Source organism: Oryx dammah, unplaced genomic scaffold (genome assembly GCF_014754425.2).
Source record: "Oryx dammah isolate SB20612 unplaced genomic scaffold, SCBI_Odam_1.1 HiC_scaffold_25, whole genome shotgun sequence".
In the NCBI taxonomy this organism is placed as follows: domain Eukaryota; kingdom Metazoa; phylum Chordata; class Mammalia; order Artiodactyla; family Bovidae; genus Oryx; species Oryx dammah.
The window spans coordinates 30,639,174-30,651,871 of record NW_024070209.1 but is presented as its reverse complement, the minus strand read 5'-3'; the positions used below and the strand labels follow the sequence as shown (position 1 = coordinate 30,651,871).

At 43.6% G+C, this 12,698-nt stretch overlaps 1 protein-coding gene across 1 annotated transcript in view; it reads left to right on the top strand.

Moving 5' to 3' along the window:
* FSHR (follicle stimulating hormone receptor) overlaps nt 1-12,698 on the top strand; it is a 191,327-nt gene that overhangs the window by 169,872 nt on the left and 8,757 nt on the right. The gene's annotated exons all lie outside the window — the stretch shown is intronic.

The following is a 12,698-nucleotide window of genomic DNA, read 5'->3' as shown; positions in this document are numbered from 1 at the left end:
TGTCGCCTAATGTACCTCAATAGATCCAATTGAACATCTCAAAGGGACTCTCAATTTACTGTGAACTAAAATAGGGGGAAAAATAACTATAAACACCAGAGCCCACCCCCGGCCCAAGAACACTAGTAAAAGGTACGCACACACAGAATAGAAGAACGTCCCTTGATGTTGACAAGTAGGTCCCAGGCTGAGGCACTGCACAGTATGTCTAACCAGGGTCTCCAGTGGAAAACACCAACTCATACCCCCAACCAGTCCTGCCACGAGTGCCAGCAAGAAGAGGGATGACATCATCACCAGCAGTTTTCCAGAGTCCTCAAGTTACAGGCCCATTTTCCACACTTTCACTACAGGAACAGTGAGTAAAATGTACAGAAAATCGAAAGGAATTTTGAAGCATTTGCCATGACTTTAAAAGGTAGAGGGGCTTCCCACGTGGCACTAGTCATAAAGAACCCACCTGCCAATGCAGGAGACATAAGAGACACAAATTTGATCCCTGGGTCAGGAAGATCCCCTGGAGAAGGACACGGCAACCCACTCCAGTATTCTTGACTGGAGAATCCCATGGACAGAGGAGCCTGGTGGACTACAGCCCATGGGGGGTCACACAGAGTTGGACACGACTGAAATGACTTAGCAAGCATGCAAAAAGGTAGAGAGGGGTAATACATTTCTACATCTTTTCATTTCAATGCATGAGGATATATGTGTAAGATCCTGGCCTACATCCCCGGCTCTAACTGCTGATTGCCTCCGCCTTCTCCCCTTAGGGGCAAGAAGGTTGGCCAGCTTAACATCAAGCCTCCTTTTCTGGGGCTTTCAGGTTAGTCTGCAGATGTCTTCCCAGCCTCTCTGGCTGCTAACCTCGGGCTTTAGGACCTAGTCTAACCTCTATTTCCAGCCTTATGTGCCAATCTCAGGTAAACCCTGGCCTGAAGGCTGTTTGTTTAGCATGTGTGCAGAGTACAAGCCCATGCTGGTGCTGTGGATTCATGGGTAGGAGAAGTAGGTGTAGACTGCTCAGCCCACTGTAGGCGCAGCTCAGGCTAGGGCTGTGACTGTGGCTTGGGTCAGATTCCTCTCACTGAACATCAGACTGTGATGTGGTCATTTGCATGGAGAAGGCTTCCTGGAGAGTGCTATTGGAGCTTGTGGGGAGTACCTGATGGAAGTAGAATCAGGCTAAGAGAGAAGTTGAACTACCATGTGTTTGCAACAGAAGCTTCGGCTGATTCTAGGGGGAGCTCTGGAGTTAGAATGGCCCTTCAGAGTTGACTGAATTAACGCAAGGGGCTGATCCTCTTCATCAACAGTCACTGAGTGCAGGCAGGCCCAGAGGAGACGTCAAGTCTTGGGTAAGTCAGGTGAGGGCAAATCCCAGAGCAGAACTCAGCAACAGGCCACCTCAGCGGTAAGTGGTCCTCAAATGCCCTTAAGCCATAGTTCTAAATTTGACCATGCATCAGAATCACCCAGCATGCTTGTAAAACTCTAGATGGCTAACCCCACTCCAAGTGGGTTTAACAGGTCAGGGGTTGGCCTGAGAACCTGCATCTCTAATAACTTTGCAGGTGAAGCCGATGTTGCTGGTCCAGAAAGCACACCGAGAATCACAGCCCCTGAACTGAGGCTGGGAGTTGGGAAGCTTGGCCTGGTCTCCATATCTGCTCCAAGAGCCAACAGTAGTGTATCCTCCTCCCAGGAGGCTCGGTGCTTTGCCTCAGTACATATATGCAAGGGATTCTAAGGGAGTTAAGGGAGGGCACCCAAACCAATCATAACTCCTTTTCTGAAGGCAAAAATTTTAGCTGAGTGAAAAGCAGGGAGCCCCTGAACACCTGACGGTGCAAGTATGAGATGTTCCATTGCAAGGAGAAATAGATGCAGAGAAAGCCAGGGCACACAGACAATCTCCATTGAGTTTCCAAGAGCAGTCTAGCATCCTGATTTCCCCCTCATGAGTCTTGACCTTGAACATCAGCAGCCATCTGAGTTTTCACCTTATAGTCTGAACTCACTGAAGTTTTCTTGTATTTTTTTAAAGCAATCAAGCAATTGCTGTTTCCTTGGGAAACCGTTTCCTGTGGGGAAAATTTAATGCATTGCCTTTGCAGGCTGGAGCCAGTACAATCATATTCTGATGGTTTATCAAATTGATTTGGCTATAGCTCAGATTCATTTGATAGTTCAGATTCAAACACTGAGTAATTTGTATAAGAATGATTCTCTTCCATTACCAGTATACCTATAGTCCTATAGATAGTAAATTGCCTTTTTATTCCACCTGGGATCATGAAAGAGAGGTCTTCTAGCCATCTGTCAGTGTAGTATACACCAGAAATGTGCTCTCACTTATGGAAATGATTGACCTGTAATAACATCTTTGCTGGGAAAAATAGAAATCGTTCAAATCAAATTTGTGGCACTGGCTATAATGCACTTTATTAAACAGGGCACAGAACACACTTTAACGCCTGCCTCTCCTGACTCAGCATCTTATTCCTGACTGCTGTTTCCCTTTCTGCTTTGTAGCTCAAAATCAAGAATGCTAACAATGTTGAACCAGTTCAGGATTGCTAAGTCCTGTCGGCCATTGTCTTATGATGTCTCCTGTTGGGACTACTTTTCAGGATTTCAGTTTTCAAAACCAGTCACTTCCAGAATGGAGCATGGGTTGAAATGTTAACCAAAGTGGGACCTTATAAAGAAAGGCTGCCATCAAGAGACCAGCCTGAAAGACAAGGATTAAAAACACCTGCCCATTACTACCCCTTCTCCTGTTCAGCCCACCAGCCCTAAGAACAGTCAGTAATAAAGCAGACATCCTCACTCATTCACTGAACATAGCAGGGCTTACATGTCATATATTTGGAAGGTGTTGACTGAGCATCTATTCAATTTGTGTCCAATACTCTGCTAGATGTGAGGGATGCCCACTGCTCTTCAGTCACCAAGGCGTGTCCTACTCTTCATGACCCCATGGACTGCAGCACGCCAGGCTTCTCTGTCCATCACCAACTTCCTTGTCCAACACCAACTTGCTCAAACCCATGTCCATCGAGTCAGTGATGCCATCCAACCATCTCATCCTCTGTCATCCCCTTCTCCTCCTGCCTTCAATCTTTCCCAGCATCAGGGTCTTTTCCAGTGAGTCAGTTCTTTGCATCAGGTGGGCAAAGGATTGCAGCTTCAGCATCAATTCTTCCAAAGAATATTTAGGGTTGATTTTCTTTAAGGTTGACTGGTTGGATCTCCTTGCTTTCCAAGGGACTCTCGAGCGTCTTCTCCAGCACCACAATCAGAAAGCATCAGTTCTTTGGCGCTCTGCCTTCTTTACTATCTAGCTCTCATGTCCACACATGACAACTGGAAAGACCATAGCCTTGTCTATATAGTCCTTTGTCAGCAAAGTTATGTCTTTTTCTTTTTAACACACTGTTTAGGTTTGTTATAACTTTCCTGCCAAGAAGCAATTGTCTTCCAATTTCATGGCTGCCGTCACTATTCACAATAATTTTAGAGCCCCAAAGAGGAAATCTACCTTTTACCCTTCCACCTTTACTCTTCTATTTGCTATGAAGTGATGGGACTGGATGCCATGATCTTTACTTTAATACTGAGTTTAAAGCCGGCTTTTTCACTCCCTTCCTTCACTCTCATCAAGAGGCTCTCTAGTTCCTCTTTGCTTTCTGCCATTAGAGTGGTATCACCCGCATATCTGAGGTTGTTGATATTTCTCCCAGCAGTCTTGATACCAGCTTGTAACTCATCCAATCCGGCATTTTGCATGATGTGCTCTGAGTATAAGTTAAATAAACAGGGTGACAATAAATAACCTTGTCGTTCAGTTCAGTCGCTCAGCCGACTCTTTGCGACCCCATGAATCGCAGCACACCAGGCCTTCCGGTTCCATCACCAACTCCCGGAGTGCACTCAGACTCACGTCCATTGAGTCCGTGATGCCATCCAGCCATCTCATCCTCTGTCATCCCCTTCTCCTCCTGCCCTCAAACCCTCCCAGCATCAGAGTCTTTTCCAATGAGTCAACTCTTCGCATGAGGTGGCCAGAGTATTGGAGTTTTAGCTTCAGCATCAGTCCTTCCAAAGAACACCCAGGGCTGATCTCCTTCCGAATGGACTTGTTGGATCTCCTTGCAGTCCAAGGGACTCTCGAGAGTCTTCTCCAACACCACAGTTCAAACGCATCAATTCTTCGGCGCTCAGGTTTCTTCACAGTCCAACTCTCACATCCATACATGACCATAGGAAAAACCATAGCCTTGACTAGAAGGACCTTTGTTGGCAAAGTAATATCTCTGCTTTTCAATATACTATCTAGGTTGTAGTATAACTTTCCTTCCAAGGAGTAAGCATCTTTTAATTTTATGGCTGCAGTCACCATCTGCAGTGATTTTGGAGCCTTGTTGTACTCCTTTTTAAATCCAGAGCCAGTCAGTTGTTCCATTCAGGGTTCTAACTGTTGCTTCTTGACTCACATACAGGTTTCTCAGGAGACAGGTAAGATGGCCTGGTATCCCCACCTCTTTAAGAGTTTCCCACAGTTTGTTAGGATCCACACAAAGGCTTTAGCATAGTCAATGAAACAGAGGTAGATATTTTTCTGAAATTCTCTTGCCTTCTCTGTGATCCAGGAAATGTTGGCAATTTGATCTCTGGTTCCTCTGCCTTTTCTAAACCCAGCTGGAACATCCAGAAGTTCTCGGTTTATGTAAAGTTTACCTTGGAGAATTTTGAGAATAACCTTACTAGCATGGGAGATGAGTGCCATTGTGCAGTGGTTTGAACATTCTTTAGTAGTGTACTTCTTGGGAATTGGGATGAGGATTGATCTTCTCCAGTCCTGTGGCCACTGCTGGGTTTTCCAAATTAACTGACAAATTGAGTGCAGAACTTTTACAGCGCTCTGCTGGAAGTCCATCACCTCCACAAGCTTTATTGGCAGCAGTGGTTCCTAAGGCCCACTTGACTTCACACTCCAGAATGTCTGGCTCTGAGTGAGAGACTACACCATCGTGATTGTCCAGGTCATTAAGATATTTTTTGTGCAGTTCTTCTGTGTATTCTTTCCATCTCTTCTTGATCTATTCTGCTTCTATTAGGTCTTTGCCATTTCTGTCCTTTATTGTGCCCATCTTTGGATGGATATGATGGATATAGAGACTCAAAAACAAACAGTACCAGCCCCAAGTTATCTCATTCTGGTAGAGGGACAAAAGCTACTGCGCAGAACTATAATCTCTGCAGAAATTCACAGGAGGTTTTAGTAACAGAGCAGACACCCAATAAATCTTTGCCATGTGATACAGTGACTTGACAGATGAGGTGACAGTGTGAGGAGGTAAGCTCTCACCTCACGTCCATCTGTGTAAGAGCCATTCCATCCCCTTCCAACCTTCAGTCCTTTCTCCTTCCAGTCATTTAATAATGAATGAACATCTACTGTGTGCCCTGTTTAAGGCTCTCAAGACTAATCTAATAAAATCACAGCGTTCAATAAGTCATTCTCCTGCTCAAAGAAACTCTAAACTCTTCCACCTGGCTTTCAAGGCTCAGAGATCAAATCCCATCCCGTGGTTCCCTTAATTACTCAAAATTTGGTTGCTCAGAATCACCCTTCTGAACACCCCTCGCTGCTGTGCTTTGTGTTCTGGGCCTTTCTCCAAGCCTACCCTTAGCCGGTAGTCACAACAAACCCACCTCCATGAAGATGTGAATAACTGATAATGCCTTGTTTTGCTATTCCCCCTGGGGATATTTGCATCCTAAGAGTGGAATATGCTTTTGCAAAGGAATTAAAATCTAACATTAGATTTCTAGGCCACATGGAAGGAACTGTCAGTGACTAGACTCTGTGTGTCTGTGTATTTATGTTAGCAGAAAAGAGCAAAAGTGGTAATATTTACAGTTTAAGTCTCACTCCATGCTGAACAGTATCTACTTATCCCCTCTTTGTCCCTACTGATATAAATGTTTATAGATTTTTCTTAACCTGTGGAGGTACTAGAGAAACATTTTTCTGTCAGTCCAAAATAAGGAAGTCTTATAATAGTTTCCTTGTTTGATTGCCCTAGCAAGTGTCCAGTATGCTTGAAATAAACACTTCTACAAACACTTTTACTACCCAGGAACCATTTCTGCTAAAGAATTGGCTTTACCAAACTCTAAGTGACTCTGCATCTCTCTCCTACCAACCACTCTCTCCTTTCAACATCCACCAGCAGAAGATCTGGATCTCGAGATACTGACAAGATGCCACAGTCTTCCAGAAGTGGAGCCGCCTAGTACAAATGACAGCAACTCACATACTTTGCAGCTGCGATGAGGAGTCCACAATATAAGCTAGCGCCAGAGTACTGAACAGAGAGATAGGCACCAATGCTTCCCAAGCAGATCTCGCCATCCAGCTCCTAGTCACTGAACCACACACAGGCCAACCCATTCAGCACATTATTCTACTGAGTCTTTAATCTGTGTCTATCTCCTTGTAAACTTTGCACAAGGATGCTCCCTTCCTTGGTTCCTTTGATACTCTCAGTCACAAATAATTGCCTGCTGCAGAAGCACCGTTAAGCTGAGCTCCTTTTAAATCCAGATTTGCTCTCTCAGTTTGCCTTGCACACTTCTCTCTTTAGAATTGCTCTCCTAGAAGACGTCCTTCAACGTCTCACTTTCTCATAATACTGAGGCATCTCTGCTAATCAGACAACTCTCCACTGAGTAGATTTCTTGAGCCCAGCCCTGTGCCAAATGCCAGGTAGAACACAAAATTACCTTAGTAATTCCTGTTCTCAGAGCATCTAATATCTAGCTGAGGAGACAAAACAAATATACATGAAAAGTTGAACAGTATGAAACAATAGAAGAGACAGTACAAGCTACCAGACCTTTGTAAGCACAAGAGGTCAGAAGACATCACAGCTGGCTGGGGTGATCTATTTTCTTTCCTAGTCCTCCATCAGGGCCATTCCTTAGCCTGTCTTTGAACAAAGCAACTGTTTTCTGGGTGCTTACTATTTAGAAGCCATTGCTGAGAATGCAAGGAGTCCTCTGCCCTACAAGAGAGACAAAATGCAAATACAAAGAGCTAGCATACAAAGAAAAAGATGGTAAGTGAGAGAGGCAGAAAGGTATAGACTATAGTGCTATTCGCACTCTTAATGGCTTTCAAGGAAAAACGCTTCTACAGCTGTTAAAGACGATGGAGATGATGGGAGTCAACGTCAATCTGTTTGAGTTCTCTATTTCTACATAAAAGCTGTCCTTAAACTCAGTGGTCTAAAGCAATTGTTCTATTTTGTCCACAGTTTTGTTTCAGAAGTTTGGGCAGCTTGTCTCTGATCCACGTGATGTCAGCTCAGGTGGCTGGATCAGGGGGATGTACTGCAAGTTGTCCTCTTCACTCAAGTATCTGGTGCTCCTTGGTACCTCTCTACACAGACACACAGACACACACATACACACACACACACACGGCATCTTATCCTCCAGACCCTCTGAACCTGGCTTAGACTTTTTTCAGTATGGCACTAGCAGGGCATTCAGAGTTCTTGCATGGCACCTTAGGGCTCTGTAAGATTTAGAAGCTATCAGTGCTCTTAGAAGCAAGGTCCAGAACTGGCAAAGTAACACTTTCATCATACTCTACTGTAGTCCAAAGATATCACGGGGATTCAAGGGAAGGGCAAATAGACCCTCTGTGGAACAGTATGAAGAAATTGTAGTCATCTTTAATCAACGTACAGAGTCAATGAGAAAAATATGATGGCATTGCATGTAATATAGAAATTTATTTTGGGAAATCTTCATTAATGTGGTTTTTGTATATTCTACAATTAAGAGGTGAAGGCATAACTAAGAAAAAGAGTCTTCTGTTTTCTATCACTTGATTTTAGAAATATTAAAAATGTTAATGGTAAGTAATAAATAATCACCCTGGTTTAAATTATCCCTGAAGGACTTTGTTTATGCCTTCATCTCAGTCCCTATAGGAAGCCTTGAACTGTTTTAGACAAATAGGCAATCTTTGCTCCTTTCCATATTTGAGGGAAAAAATAAGAGCCCATGTACCAGGCAAAATAAAAACTTGGTCCCAGGAACCAGAATTTGAGTGTCAATAGCAGAACTGGTCAGAGGAGCAATTGCCTGAAGAGAGAAACTGGAGAGAATTTTTTTAGGGCAGAAAAGAAAGTTGAGAATCTCTGGAGCAATAGAAAGGCTAAGTGTTGAACAGGCTAGGACAGCTGGATTTTTCAGCATCAGAGAGTGAAGACTCACCACAGGGACAAAGTTTCATGGATCGACTCTTAATTCCAGGGAACCCCAGCTCTACAGAATTAGAATACACAGGCAAGAACTAGAAAAGAGACCTTGGAACACCAAGAACGTTTATCCTGTGGTGATAGCAATGAATGTTGTGAGAAGCAGTTAAATTCCAGATATATGTGGAAGGTAAAGCCAAGTTATTTTGCTGAGGGTGGGTACACAGGGTATGAGAGAAAGAAGAGTCAAGGGTGACTTCCAAGTTTTTGCATGAACAACAGGAAAGGCTGCAAGTAGAGAAGGTTTGGGGTAAGATCGGGAGCTCAATGTTTAATATCTAAAGCTTTCTCTGCCTATTAGACATCCAAATAGAGATAATAAGGAAACAGAAGTGATGGAACGAGCAAGCAAAAGTCAGCAAGCACACTGAAGTATTTGAACGATAGCACTGACAATTCCCCCATCTCACACGCTAGTAAAGTAATGCTCAGAATTCTCCAAGCCAGGCTTCAGCAATACGTGCACCGTGAACTTCCTGATGTTCAAGCTGGTTTTAGAAAAGACAGAGGAACCAGAGATCAAATTGCCAACATCTGCTGGATCATCAAAAAAGCAAGAGAGTTCCAGAAAAACATCTATTTCTGCTTTATTGACTATGCCAAAGCCTTTGACGGTGTGGACCACAATAAACTGTGGAAAATTCTGAGAGAGATGGGAATCCCAGACCACCTGACCTGCCTCTTGAGAAATCTGTATGCAGGTCAGGAAGCAACAGTTAGAACTGGACATGGAACGATAGACTGGTTCCAAATAGGAAAAGGAGTACATCAAGGCTGTATATTGTCACCCTGCTTATTTAAATTATATGCAGAGTACATCAGGAGAAATGCTGGGCTGGAAGAAACACAAGCTGGAATCAAGATTGCCAGGAGAAATATCAATAACCTCAGATACGCAGATGACACCACCCTTATGGCAGAAAGTGAAGAGGAACTAAAAAGCCTGTTGATGAAAGTGAAAGAGGAGACGGGAAAAGTTGGCTTGAAGCTCAACATTCAGAAAACGAAGATCATGGCATCTGGTCCCATCTCTTCATGGGAAATAGATGGGGAAACAGTGGAAACAGTGTCAGACTTTATTTTGGGGGGCTCCAAAATCACTGCAGATGGTGACTGCAGCCATGAAATTAAAAGACGCTTACTCCTTGGACGGAAAGTTATGACCAACCTAGATAGCATATTCAAAAGCAGAGACATTACTTTGCCAACAAAGGTCCATCTAGTCAAGGCTATGGTTTTTCCAGTGGTCATGTACGGATGTGAGAGTTGGACTGTGAAGAAGGCTGAGCACCAAAGAATTGATGCTTTTGAACTGTGGTGTTGGAAAAGACTCTTGAGAGTCCCTTGGACTGCAAGGAGATCCAACCAGTCCATTCTGAAGGGGATCAGCCCTGGGATTTCTTTGAAAGCAATGATGCTAAAGCTGAAGCTCCAGTACTTTGGCCACCTCATGCAAAGAATTGACTCATTGGAAAAGACTCTGATGCTGGGAGGGATTGGGGGCAGGAGGAGAAGGGGATGACAGAGAATGAGATGGCTGGATGGCATCACTGACTCAATGGACGTGAGTCTGAGTGAACTCCGGGAGTTGGTGATGGACAGGGAGGCCTGGCGTGCTACAATTCATGGGGTCGCAGAGAGTCAGACACGACTGAGCGACTGAACTGAACTGATTGACAAATTTATCTGTTGGGTATCTAACAAGGAGGGGAACTGAGTAAAATACACAGAGGTATTACATCAAGATAATTATTAACTCTGAAAATGTAAATTTCCCTAGTATCAAGCAGGGAATTAGCAGTCCAGGGATCAGCAATGGTAGATAATTGCTACTAATACTAAACTGTAAGGGCAAGTGAGGATGTGATCTAATTGAAGCACAGAACTGGGATGGCTGCTAGCTGCTGGATCCTCCACAGATCTGCGTGATAAAGGTGGCATCACAGAGGAGCCACTGCCTGAGGCAGAGGAGGGATGAGAAATGCCCCCACTTCACCCTTCCTCCCACCTGCCAATCCCACCAGTACCATGTGCTCAACACAACTGAAGGCTGATTGACAAGGTGGTGCCTGGGAAATGGAAACTTTAGAGGCCATCTCTCCTGTAAGACAGAGCAGAACACAAAAAGGGCACAGAATGGAAGTGAGCGAAATCAGGCAAAGACCAGCACATCATATTCAGTGCTTTGTACCTCACTGGAAGTGCGATGGAGAATCACTGACTAGTTATAAGCAGAAAGTCACAATCTAATTGGGATTTTTAAAATCCCAGTCACCCAATCGGCAGTGTAACAATTGCATTAGAGCTAGATGGCCAGGATGATTAATTAAAATCATTAATTTAATTAAATTAATAATTTAAATTAAATAAAGTAAATTAATTAAAATTTGTTAATATCAACTTGACTGGGCCATGGGGTGCCCAGATAGCTGGTAAAATATTCTTGAGTGCATCTGTGAGAGTGTTATCATAAGACATTAGCACCGGATTCATTAGACTGAGTAAAGAAGATGCACCCTCCCCAGCATGGGTGGGTATCATCTAATCAGTCGAGGGCCCTCACAGAACAAAAAGGCAGAGGGAAGGCAAGTGTTTTTCCTTTCTTGAGCTGAAATATCTATCTTCTGGCACTGGACATCAGAACTCCTGGCTCTTGGGTCTTCCAACTCTGGGACTTAAACCAGTGGCCTCCTTAGTTCTCAGGCTTTTGTCTCTGACTGAATTATACCACAAATGTTCCTGGTTCTCCAGCTTGCAGATGGTATATCATGAGACTTCTCAGCCTCCAAAATCATGTGAGTCAAATTCCATACTAAATATCCTCTTATATATCTCTCTATATCCTGTCAGTTCTGTTTCTCTGGAGAACCTTAATACAGTGATCACAAGAAGAACAGTTATTGAGACTGTTGTCTCTCTAGGCAGAGATTATAGTGACAGACTAAAGCTGTGGCCAAGAAAAGTGGACCAATTTGAAACAAATGTCAAAGTTAGGCTTGCAAAAAAACAAGAAATTGATTCCAAGGGAGGAGAGGGAGGAGTCAAGGATAACTCCCAGGCTTCTAACCTGAACAGCACAGGGAAATGGAGGAGTCATTTGCAGAAATAAGGAAAACAAAAGGAGGAAGATATTTAAAAAGAAGATGGTGAATTCAGCTTTGATACTTGCAAGTCACAAAAGGGTGGGATCTGATGGACAATGGATTATCTGGGTTTGGGGTTCAGAACTAGGATCTAAACCTGCATATACACAGAGAAGCCATCAGCATATACCTGGTATCTGAAATCAAGGAAGTAAGATCACCTGGGAAGATTATGTACAGTCAGAAAGGGGCCTGAGTTTAGGGGAACTCCAATAGATAGAGGAGAAAAAACAAAATCAGAAATAAGCCAAAGTAGATGTCAGAAGAAATTTAAAAGAATCTGATGCCAAGAAAAATGGAAACGCATTTTATGCGTGAAATGTAATTGAGAAATCAAAAAGGTTAGAACTAAGATGTGACCTTAATGAGTACTGTTTCACTAGGGGTTGGGAAGAAACTGAGTTGGATTAGGAAATGAGAAAATAGTGACATCTAGTATGGACAACTAGTATAAGTTTGCTTGGAAAAAGAAGAGACAAACAGGGCAGCAGTTACGAGTGGGTTTACTGGACAATAGGAAGCATTCTAAATTTTTGAGCAAGAGAATAAATGACCCTATGAAAATAAGACTTTGAGAAAGTAATTTTCACCAGACTAGGAGAACATCTGGCGTAGCAGATATATATTTACACCCCGAAATTTCATTCCTCCGAGTGCCTACTGTTTTGACTTAGAGGAAATGCAGATATTAGAAGATTCTCCTTTACCAAGTATACCCAAGGATGCTTGAAATGAGTCCATCTGGTCATCACTACCACCCCCTTCAGAAGCACTCATTCATGGCCAGCCTCCTGACCCCAAAGTCTAAGCCAATACCACTTAAATCTCCTTGCACCTACCAGCTGGTCACAGTTGTTTTGAAGGTTGCAGCTGCTAACAGCGCTGCCAGAAAATTGCCCACGTCACTGGTGTTGCTGCCAGCAAGGATGGGACTTTGGAGCAGGGACAGGAACCTGGTTAAAATGTTCATTTCCATTTTAGATGTTGGGTCACCGAGGCATAGAGTCTCCAACAAAGCAAGAACAACTCTGTGCGTGTGTGTGAGGTTTTCTGATGACAGCTGCCTGTCATCAAGAGCTGTCTGTTGGTCAGGAGGTTTTCTATGTACTTTAGCTTGTTTAATTCTCACAACCACCCTCTGAGATAGGTATGATTATTACCATTCTTGTTTTACAACTGAGGGAACTGACACATGGGGAAGTGAGGTAACTTG